This window comes from Ranitomeya imitator, chromosome 3, assembly GCF_032444005.1.
Source record: "Ranitomeya imitator isolate aRanImi1 chromosome 3, aRanImi1.pri, whole genome shotgun sequence".
Lineage (NCBI taxonomy): Eukaryota > Metazoa > Chordata > Amphibia > Anura > Dendrobatidae > Ranitomeya > Ranitomeya imitator.
In genome coordinates this window covers 353,483,950-353,496,199 of record NC_091284.1, presented here as the reverse complement: position 1 = coordinate 353,496,199, position 12,250 = coordinate 353,483,950, and positions in this window count along the sequence as shown.

The window sequence follows — 12,250 nt, the reverse complement described above, 5'->3', positions numbered from 1 at the left end:
GGAGTTACTAATAATTTGAGGAAGATGGGATCCAAATATAAGAGTGTGGCTGATCGGAGATATTTGCTGGGTCTGGACCTGTGTGTCGGTGACTTGGTGCGGTTGTCCTCTAGGAACATTAAGTTGGAGGTTCCATTTTAGAAACTGCATTCCAGGTTTATTGGTGATAGCTATCATCAATCCCTTGCTTTGCCGCCTACTTTTAGGATCCATAATGTATTTGATCAATCTCTCCTCAAAAAATATGTTGCATCTTTGGTACCATCACCACTACCAGCATGTCCTGTCATTGTCGATGGAAATTTCGAATTTCAGATAACGAAAATCATGGATTCTCATTTAGTTTGTCGGTCGTTTCAGTATCTGGTACATTGGAGGGGGTACGGTCCTGAGAAGAGGATGTGGGTACCAGCATCTGACATCTATGCGGCCAACCTGACCCAGTCTTTTAACATGGCACACCCCGATAAACCCGGTCCTGAGGTTCCAGAGGTCCATTGTAAAAGGGGGAGGTACTATCAATGGGTTACCACAACAAAGAGGAGCCAGAAGATGGCAGCTTCTGATTGCTCCTACTCCTGCATTGAAAAGAAGCACGTCACCTTCTTTTTAATTTGAGTTATTTCTTTTGGCAGAACAGAGGTTAATAGGCCATGTTGGGAGCTCTGGGAGTCTGAGCTCTCAGCTTAGCTTGGTTAGCCACTCCTATTCCCTATATAATCTGGATCCTGATTGAAGCACATCATCAGAGCTAGCTTATGCTGCATAACTTGGAGGAGAGGTGTTTTGGTGCTTATATGAGGAGTTTGGATGAGTTATCTGTGACTGTGGCGTGGGTTTGTAAGTGTGATAATTCCCTTCCCTCCTCTTATTTTGGTTATTCCCCATCCTCTACTCCCAATGCATTCCCTTCCCTCATTTTATTTTGTTTTTTCCCAATCCTCTACTCCCCTTTGCATTCCTCTGCTATATGTGAGTGAATATTTGTATGCCTGGTATTTTCTGTTACCCTTGTTCGTGTTGCCTTGTTTGTCGGGTTGGTGTACTGCGGTGCACAGCACCTCCCTTCTTCCCTGGGTGGGGGAAGGGAAGAGATGGAGGGTTGATTCAGGAGATAAGGCAAGAATGGAGGCCCCGACATCTTCACCTTCAGAAGTATCCAGAGGAATGGGGCAAGCTAGGGCACCCCCTAGTTTTAGGGACAGGGAAGGAGCCCCTGGTCCTGGGTCACCCGACAGCTGAGTCGTGACAAATATGTCTAGTATGTTTATTACTGAAGATACAAATGAAAAACTGTACTTGTCTTTTTTCCTACAAATTACATAATGATTGTTGCTCACAGGACCCTTGATTGAAGGGGTCAGTAGGTCAAATACCTTTGTCATTTTCTCACCTTTGTCTGACAACATATGACCTTCCCCAGTTTTAGAGCTTTGAACTAGGTCTGGGCCTTCTGTGCCCTGCAGGGATATCACACTTTGGTTCATTACACAAGGGATGAAAGGAGGCAAGTTATGGGGAGAGCATACAAGAATAGTCACCAAGGTAGTTATAAATTCCATCATCTTTTCTCTGCTCATGTAATGCTGCAGTGATGTCAGCCTCCCCAACACAAGCGTATACACGACTATTTCATATTTTATCCAACAACTATTTTATATTTTATCCAAATGCTAAAGGCCTGAAAGGTGCTCAGCTATTTTTGTAACTCACATAGATTCAAATCTAGAGGCCAATGTGCTAGCACGGATTCTAGTCCATTGAACTCATGCAGAAATCCACATTTTCACGAGAGGTAGGGATCTCTGATAAGTAAGGCTATGTTCAGATCAGAAGGGATCCACCAGCAATCCTTTAGCAAAAAGTTGACAACTTTTTAGTCTGTTTTTAACCACTTTACCCGCCAAGGGTGGTTTGCACGTTAATGACGGGCCAATTTTTACATTATGAGGTTATAACTCTGGAATGCTTCAACGGATACCGGTGATTCTGACATTGTTTTTTCGTGACATATTGTACTTCATGATAGTGGTAAAATTTCTTTGATATTACCTGCATTTATTTGTGAAAAAAAAACGGAAAATTTTATGCCCTTAAATCACAGAGATATGTCACACAAAATACTTAATAAGCAACATTTCCCACACGTCTACTTTACATCAGCACAATTTTGGAAACAAAATTTTTTTTTGTTAGGAAGTTATAAGGGTGAAAAGTTGACCAGCAATTTCTCATTTTTACAACACCATTTTTTTTAGGGACCATGTCACATTTGAAGTCATTTTGAGAGGTCTATATGATAGATAATACCCAAGTGTGACACCATTCTAAAAACTGCACCCCTCAAGGTGCTCAAAATCACATTCAAGAAGTTTATTAACCCTTCAGGTGTTTCACAGGAATTTTTGGAATGTTTAAAAAAAATGAACATTTAATTTTTTTTCAAAAATTTTTTACTTCAGCTCCAATATTTTATTTTACCAAAGGTAACAGGAGAAAATGGACCCCAAAAGTTGTTGTAAAATTTGTCCTGAGTACGCAGATATCCCATATGTGGGGTAAACCACTGTTTGGGCGCATGGCAGAGCTCAGAAGGGAAGGAGCGCCATTTGACTTTTCAATGCAAAATTGGCTGGAATTGAGATAGGATGTCATGTTGCGTTTGGAGAGCCACTAATGTGCCTAAACATTGAAACCCCCCACAAGTGACACCATTTTGGAAAGTAAACCCCCTAAGGAACTTATCTAGATGTGTGGTGAGCACTTTGACCCACCAAGTGCTTCACAGAAGTTTATAATGTAGAGCGGTAAAAATAAAAAGTAATATTTTTTCACAAAAATGAATTTTTCGCCCCCAATTTTTTATTTTCCCAAGGTTAACAGAAAAAATTGTACCCCAAACGTTGTTGTGCAATTTGTCCTGAGTACGCTGATACCCCATATGTGGGGGTAAACCACTGTTTGGGTGCATGGCAGAGCTCGGAAGAGAAGGAGCGCCGTTTGACTTTTCAATGCAAAATTGGTTGGAATTGCGATGGGACGCCATGTTGCGTTGGGGAGCCCCTGATGTGCCTAAACATTGAAACTGTTGTGAATTCTGTGGTCAAGCTCCCTCCTGTGGTCATGAGTGGTACTTCGGCTGGTTCTGTCTATGAGCTTCCTCTGGTGGATGTGAGTGGGGCTGCGGCTTCTGAGTTTCCTTCCTCAGGTGACGAAGTTAAGTCATTAGGTGTTGCTCTATTTAACTCCACCTAGTTCTTTGTTCCTGGCCTCCAGTCAATGTTCCAGTATTGGTCTTGCTCTCTCCTGGATCGTTCTTGTGGCCTGTCTGCCCTGCATAAGCTAAGTTTTGCTTGTGTTACTTTTGTTTGCTATTTTTTCTGTCCAGCTTGCTATATTGGTTTTTCTTGCTTGCTGGAAGCTCTGAGACGCAGAGGGAGCACCTCCGTACCATTAGTCGGTGCGGAGGGTCTTTTAGCGCCCTCTGCGTGGTTGTTTGTAGGTTTTTGTGCTGACTGCAAAGCTATCTTTCCTATCCTCGGTCTATTCAGTAAGTCGGGCCTCACTTTGCTAAAATCTATTTCATCTCTGTGTTTGTATTTTCATCTTTACTCACAGTCATTATATGTGGGAGGCTGCCTTTTCCTTTGGGGAATTTCTCTGAGGCAAGGTAGGCTTATTTTTCTATCTTCAGGGCTAGCTAGTTTCTCAGGCTGTGCCCGAGGCGCCTAGGTCTGGTCAGGAGCGCTCCACGGCTACCTCTAGTGTGGTATGATAGGATTAGGGATTGCGGTCAGCAGAGTTCCCACGTCTCAGAGCTCGTCCTATGATATTAGTAACTATCAGGTCACTTTGTGTGCTCTTAACCACTAGGTCCATTGTGGTTCTGAATCACCAGTTCATAACAGTACTGGAGGCCGAAAGTACTAATGCTTCTCAATAGAGGGAAAAGAGAAGTTCTGAGACCATTTTTTTTTCTCTGCACTGTGTTTTTTCTTTCTTTTCCCCTAGACATTTGGGTGGTTCAGGACACAGGTGTAGTGATGGACATTAAAGGTCTGTCTTCTTGTGTGGATCATCTCACTGCAAGAGTACAAAATATTCAAGACTTTGTGGTTCAGAATTCTATGTTAGAACCAAGAATTCCTATTCCTGATTTGTTTTCTGGAGATAGAGCTAAGTTTCTGAGTTTTAAAAATAATTGTAAACTGTTTCTGGCTTTGAAACCCCGCTCCTCTGGTGACCCAGTTCAACAAGTTAAGATCATTATTTCTTTATTACGTGGCGACCCTCAAGACTGGGCATTTTCCCTTGCGCCTAGAGATCCTGCATTATGTAATATTGATGCATTTTTTCTGGCGCTCGGATTGCTTTATGATGAACCTAATTCAGTGGATCAGGCAGAGAAAAATTTGCTGGCTCTGTGTCAGGGTTAGGATGAGGTAGAGATATATTGTCAGAAGTTTAGGAAGTGGTCTGTGCTCACTCAATGGAATGAATGTGCGCTGGCAGCAATTTTCAGAAAGGGTCTCTCTGAAGCCCTTAAGGATGTCATGGTGGGATTTCCTATGCCTGCTGGTCTGAATGAGTCTATGTCTTTGGCCATTCAGATCGATCGACGCTTGCGTGAGCGTAAAACTGTGCACCATTTGGCGGTATTATCTGAGCATAAACCTGAGCCTATGCAATGCGATAGGACTTTGACCAGAGCTGAACGGCAAGAACACAGACGTCAGAATGGGCTGTGTTTTTACTGTGGTGATTCCACTCATGCTATCTCCGATTGTCCTAAGCGCACTAAGCGGTTCGCTAGGTCTGCCACCATTGGTACGGTACAGTCGAAATTTCTTTTGTCCGTTACTTTGATCTGCTCTTTGTCATCCTATTCTGTCATGGCATTTGTGGATTCAGGCGCTGCCCTGAATTTGATGGACTTGGAGTTTGCTAGGCGCTGTGGGTTTTTCTTGGAGCCCTTGCAGTATCCTATTCCATTGAGAGGAATTGATGCTACGCCTTTGGCCAAGAATAAGCCTCAGTACTGGACCCAACTGACCATGTGCATGGCTCCTGCGCATCAGGAGGATATTCGCTTTTTGGTGTTGCATAATCTGCATGATGTGGTCGTGTTGGGGTTGCCATGGCTACAAGTCCATAACCCAATATTGGATTGGAAATCAATGTCTGTGTCCAGCTGGGGTTGTCAGGGGGTACATGGTGATGTTCCATTTCTGTCTATTTCATCATCCACCCCTTCTGAGGTCCCAGAGTTCTTGTCGGATTACCGGGATGTATTTGATGAGCCCAAGTCCAGTGCCCTACCTCCGCATAGGGATTGCGATTGTGCTATCGATTTGATTCCTGGTAGTAAGTTTCCTAAAGGTCGACTGTTTAATTTGTCTGTGCCTGAGCACGCCGCTATGCGGAGTTACGTAAAGGAATCCTTGGAGAAGGGTCATATTCGCCCGTCGTCGTCGCCATTGGGAGCAGGGTTCTTTTTTGTGGCCAAGAAGGATTGTTAGCTGAGACCTTGTATTGATTACCGCCTTCTAAATAAAATCACAGTCAAATTTCAGTACCCCTTGCCGCTGCTGTCTGATTTGTTTGCTCGGATTAAGGGGGCTAGTTGGTTCACCAAGATAGATCTTCGTGGTGCGTATAATCTTGTGCGTATTAAACAGGGCGATGAATGGAAAGCAGCATTTAATACTCCCAAGGGCCATTTTGAGCACCTGGTTATGTCATTCGGGCTTTCTAATGCTCCATCAGTATTTTAAAAATAGTAAAATAGTTAGTAAGGCCGAAAAAAGACATTTGTCCATCCAGTTCAGCCTATATTCCATCATAATAAATACCCAGATCTACAGAACCTAATAATTGTATGATACAATATTGTTCTGCTCCAGGAAGACATCCAGGCCTCTCTTGAACCCCTCGACTGAGTTCGCCATCACCACCTCCTCAGGCAAGCAATTCCAGATTCTCACTGCCCTAACAGTAAAGAATCCTCTTCTATGTTGGTGGAAAAACCTTCTCTCCTCCAGACGCAAAGAATGCCCCCTTGTGCCCGTCACCTTCCTTGGTATAAACAGATCCTCAGCGAGATATTTGTATTGTCCCCTTATATACTTATACATGGTTATTAGATCGCCCCTCAGTCGTCTTTTTTCTAGACTAAATAATCCTAATTTCGCTAATCTATCTGGGTATTGTAGTTCTCCCATCCCCTTTATTAATTTTGTTGCCCTCCTTTGTACTCTCTCTAGTTCCATTATATCCTTCCTGAGCACCGGTGCCCAAAACTGGACACAGTACTCCATGTGCGGTCTAACTAGGGATTTGTACAGAGGCAGTATAATGCTCTCATCATGTGTATCCAGACCTCTTTTAATGCACCCCATGATCCTGTTTGCCTTGGCAGCTGCTGCCTGGCACTGGCTGCTCCAGGTAAGTTTATCATTAACTAGGATCCCCAAGTCCTTCTCCCTGTCAGATTTACCCAGTGGTTTCCCGTTCAGTGTGTAATGGTGATATTGATTCCCTCTTCCCATGTGTATAACCTTACATTTATCATTGTTAAACCTCATCTGCCACCTTTCAGCCCAAGTTTCCAACTTATCCAGATCCATCTGTAGCAGAATACTATCTTCTCTTGTATTAACTGCTTTACATAGTTTTGTATCATCTGCAAATATCGATATTTTACTGTGTAAACCTTCTACCAGATCATTAATGAATATGTTGAAGAGAACAGGTCCCAATACTGACCCCTGCGGTACCCCACTGGTCACAGCGACCCAGTTAGAGACTATACCATTTATAACCACCCTCTGCTTTCTATCACTAAGCCAGTTACTAACCCATTTACACACATTTTCCCCCAGACCAAGCATTCTCATTTTGTGTACCAACCTCTTGTGCGGCACGGTATCAAACGCTTTGGAAAAATCGAGATATACCACGTCCAATGACTCACCGTGGTCCAGTCTATAGCTTACCTCTTCATAAAAACTGATTAGATTGGTTTGACAGGAGCGATTTCTCATAAACCCATGCTGATATGGAGTTAAACAGTTATTCTCATTGAGATAATCCAGAATAACATCCCTCAGAAACCCTTCAAATATTTTACCAACAATAGAGGTTAGACTTACTGGCCTATAATTTCCAGGTTCACTTTTAGAGCCCTTTTTGAATATTGGCACCACATTTGCTATGCGCCAGTCCTGCGGAACAGACCCCGTCGCTATAGAGTCACTAAAAATAAGAAATAATGGTTTATCTATTACATTACTTAGTTCTCTTAGTACTCGTGGGTGTATGCCATCCGGACCCGGAGATTTATCTATTTTAATCTTATTTAGCCGGTTTCGCACCTCTTCTTGGGTTAGATTGGTGACCCTTAATATAGGGTTTTCATTGTTTCTTGGGATTTCACCTAGCATTTCATTTTCCACCGTGAATACCGTGGAGAAGAAGGTGTTTAATATGTTAGCTTTTTCCTCGTCATCTACAACCATTCTTTCCTCACTATTTTTTAAGGGGCCTACATTTTCAGTTTTTATTCTTTTACTATTGATATAGTTGAAGAACAGTTTGGGATTAGTTTTACTCTCCTTAGCAATGTGCTTCTCTGTTTCCTTTTTGGCAGCTTTAATTAGTTTTTTAGATAAAGTATTTTTCTCCCTATAGTTTTTTAGAGCTTCAATGGTGCCATCCTGCTTTAGTAGTGCAAATGCTTTCTTTTTACTGTTAATTGCCTGTCTTACTTCTTTGTTTAGCCACATTGGGTTTTTCCTATTTCTAGTCCTTTTATTCCCACAAGGTATAAACCGCTTACACTGCCTATTTAGGATGTTCTTAAACATTTCCCATTTATTATCTGTATTCTCATTTCTGAGGATATTGTCCCAGTCTACCAGATTAAGGGCATCTCTAAGCTGTTCAAACTTTGCCTTCCTAAAGTTCAATGTTTTTGTGACTCCCTGACAAGTCCCCCTAGTGAAAGACAGGTGAAACTGCACAATATTGTGGTCGCTATTTCCTTTTCGTTTGACCCTTCCAGCTTCTTTTTCCATCCATAATGTATTCCATAGGTCATTGTTGCGGAGATACGTGGCACCTGTGGTTCCATCCGTTGATCCTCCTGCCCCGGTTTTGGTTGAGGGGGAGTTGGAGTATATAGTGGAGAAGATTTTGGATTCTCGTATTTCGAGACGGAAACTCCAGTACCTGGTTAAGTGGAAGGGTTATGGTCAGGAAGATAATTCCTGGGTCTTTGCCTCTGATGTTCATGCTGCCGATTTGGTTCGTGCCTTTCATTTGGCTCATCCTGGTCGGCCTGGGGGCTCTGGTGAGGGTTCGGTGACCCCTCCTCAAGGGGGGGGTACTGTTGTGAATTCTGTGGTCAAGCTCCCTCCTGTGGTCATGAGTGGTACTTCGGCTGGTTCTGTCTATGAGCTTCCTCTGGTGGATGTGAGTGGGGCTGCGGCTTCTGAGTTTCCTTCCTCAGGTGATGAAGTTAAGTCGTTAGGTGTTGCTCTATTTAACTCCACCTAGTTCTTTGTTCCTGGCCTCCAGTCAATGTTCCAGTATTGGTCTTGCTCTCTCCTGGATCGTTCTTGTGGCCTGTCTGCCCTGCATAAGCTAAGTTTTGCTTGTGTTACTTTTGTTTGCTATTTTTTCTGTCCAGCTTGCTATATTGGTTTTTCTTGCTTGCTGGAAGCTCTGAGACGCAGAGGGAGCACCTCCGTACCGTTAGTCGGTGCGGAGGGTCTTTTTGCGCCCTCTGTGTGGTTGTTTGTAGGTTTTGTGCTGACTGCAAAGCTATCTATCCTATCCTCGGTCTATTCAGTAAGTCGGGCCTCACTTTGCTAAAATCTATTTAAACTCTGTGTTTGTATTTTCATCTTTACTCACAGTCATTATATGTGGGAGGCTGCCTTTTCCTTTGGGGAATTTCTCTGAGGCAAGGTAGGCTTATTTTTCTATCTTCAGGGCTAGCTAGTTTCTCAGGCTGTGCCCGAGGCGCCTAGGTCTGGTCAGAAGCGCTCCACGGCTACCTCTAGTGTGGTATGATAGGATTAGGGATTGCGGTCAGCAGAGTTCCCACGTCTCAGAGCTCGTCCTATGATATTAGTAACTATCAGGTCACTTTGTGTGCTCTTAACCACTAGGTCCATTGTGGTTCTGAATCACCAGTTCAAAACATGAAACCTCCCACAAGTGACACCATTTTCGAAATTAGAACCCTTAAGGATCTAATCTAGATGTGTTGTGAGAGCTTTGAACCCCCAAGTGTTTCACTACAGTTTATAACGCAGAGCCGTGAAACTAAAAATTCTTTTTTTTTCCACAAAAATTATTTTTTAGCCCCCAGTTTTGTATTTTCCCAAGGGTAACAGTAGAAATTGGACCCCAAAAGTTGTTGTCCAATTTGTCCTGAATACGCTGATACCCCATATGTGGGGGGTAACCACCGTTTGGGCGCATGGCAGAGCTCGGAAGGGAAGGAGCGCCATTTGGAATGCAGACTTAGATGGATTGATCTGCAGCGTCACGTTGCATTTGCAGAGCCCCTGATGTACCTAAGCAGTAGCAACCCCCCACAAGTGACCCCATATTGAAAACTAGACCCCCAAGGAACTTATCTAGATGTGTTGTGAGAACTTTGAACCCCCAAGTGTTTTACTACAGTTAATAACACAGAACCGTGAAAATAAAAAATCTTTTTTTTTCACAAAAATTATCTTTAACACCCAGTTTTGTATTTTCCCAAGGGTAACAGGAGAAATTGGTCCCCAAAAGTTGTTGTCCAATTTGTCCTGAGTACGCTGATACCCCATATGTGGGGGGAACCACCGTTTGGGTGCATGGCAGAGCTCAGAAGGGAAGGAGCGCCACTTGAAATGCAGACTTAGATGGATTGGTCTGCAGGCGTCAAATTGCATTTGCAGAGCCCCTGATGTACCTAAACAGTAGAAACCCCCCACATGTGACCCCATATTAGAAACTAGACCCCCAAGGAACTTATCTAGATGTGTTGTGAGAACTTTGAACCCCCAAGTATTTTACTACAGTTTATAACGCAGAGCCATGAAAATAAAAAATCAATTTTGGCCCACAATAATGTTTTTTTAGCCCCCCAAATTTTTCCCAAGGATAACAAGAGAAATTGGACACCAGAAGTTGTTGTCCAATTTGTCCTGAGTACGCTGATACCCCACATGTTGGGATAAACCCCTGTTTGGGCGCACGGGAGAGCTCAGAAGGGAAGGAGCACTGTTTTACTTTTTCAACGCAGAATTGGCTGGAATTGAAATCGGAAGCCATGTCGCGTTTGGAGAGCCCTGATGTCCCTAAACAGTGGAAGCCCCAAATTCTAACTGAAACCCTAACCCAAACACACCCCTAATCCCAACCACACCCCTAACCCTAATCCCAACCATAACCCTAACCACACCCCTAACCTTGACACACGCCTAACCCTAATCCCAACCGTAAATGTAATCCTAACCCTAGCCCCAACCTTAACCCTAGCCCCGACCCTAACCCTAGCCCCAACCCTAACCCTAGCCCTAACCCTAACCCTAGCCCTAACCCTAAAGGGAAAATGGAAATAAATACATTTTTTTAATTTTATTATTTTTCCCTAACTAAGGGGGTGATGAAGGGGGGTTTGATTTACTTTTATAGTGGTTTTTCAGCCAATTTTTATGAATGGCAGCTGTCACACATTAAGACGCTTTTTATTGCAAAAAATATTTTTTTGCGTTACCACATTTTGAGAGCTATAATTTTTCCATATTTTGGTCCACAGAGTCATGTGAGGTCTTGTTTTTGCGCGACGAGTTGACGTTTTTATTAGTAACATTTTCGGGCACGTGACATTTTTTGATCGCTTTTTGTTCGGATTTTTGTGAGGCAGTATGACCAAAAACCAGCTATTCATGAATTTCTTTTTGGGGGCGTTTATGCCGTTCCGTGTTTGGTAAAATGGATAAAGCAGTTTTATTCTTCGGGTCAGTACGATTACTTCGATACCTCATTTATATCATTTTTATGTATTGGCGCTTTTATACGATAAAAACTATTTTATAGAAAAAATAATTATTTTTGCATCGCTTTATTCCGAGGACTATACCTTTTTATTTTTCCACTGATGACGCTGTATGGCAGCTCGTTTTTTGTGGGACAAGATGACGTTTTCAGTGGTACCATGGTTATTTATATCCGTGTTTTTTATCGCGTGCTATTCCACTTTTTGTTCAACGGTATGATAATAAAGCGTTGTTTTTTGCATCGTTTTTTTCTATTTTTTCTACGTTGTTCACTGAAGGGGTTAACTAGTGGGACAGTTTTATAGGTGGGGTCGTTACGGACGCGGCGATACTAAATATGTGTACTTTTTTGTTTTGTTTTTTTTATGTAGATAAAGGAATGTATTCATTACAACAATATTTTTTTTTGTTATTTATTTAGGATTTTTTTTTTTAATTTTACACATGAAAATATATATATTTTTTACTTTTTACTTTCCCCCGGGGGGGGGGGGAAAGACATCACAGTAAAGTGACAGATCGCTGATCTGACACTGCTGTGCACTGTGTCAGATCAGCGATCTGACGTGCACAGCAGGGAGGCTTCCCAGCGCCTGCTCTGGGCAGGCGCTGTGAATCCACCTCCCTGCAGGACCCGGATGCAGCCCCGCGGCCATTTTGGATCCGGGGCCTGCAGGGAGAAGAAAGTAGGAGGCCCTCGGTGCAACATGATCACATCGCGTTGCTCCGAGGGTCTCAAGGAAGCACGCAAGGAGCCCCCTCCGCAGTGTGCCGGGGGTTAATGTGCCAGGGGGCGGTCCATGACCGCTCCTGGCACATAGTGGCGGATGTCAGCTGCGATAGTCTGCTGACACCCGGCCGCACTCTCCCCCGTGAGCGCGGCCGATCGCTATGACATACTATCCCGTCGGTGGGCATACGGGCCCACCCCACCTCGACGGGATAGTACGTCTAATGTCAGAAAGGGGTTAAAAACTGATCTCTCCTGGATCCGTTTTTTTAACATTGAATTCTATGGAAAATGGATGCATTAATAAGCCATCTGTTTTTCTTTGATTTATAGGTGATCCTTTTATTGCTTACTGGATCCAGTAAGCATAAAACAGATTCATTACTGGATCCAGAAAGCAAAAACAAATCCATTACAAATTTAAAAAAACAATGGATGGCTGATTAACAGATCCGTTTTCCAT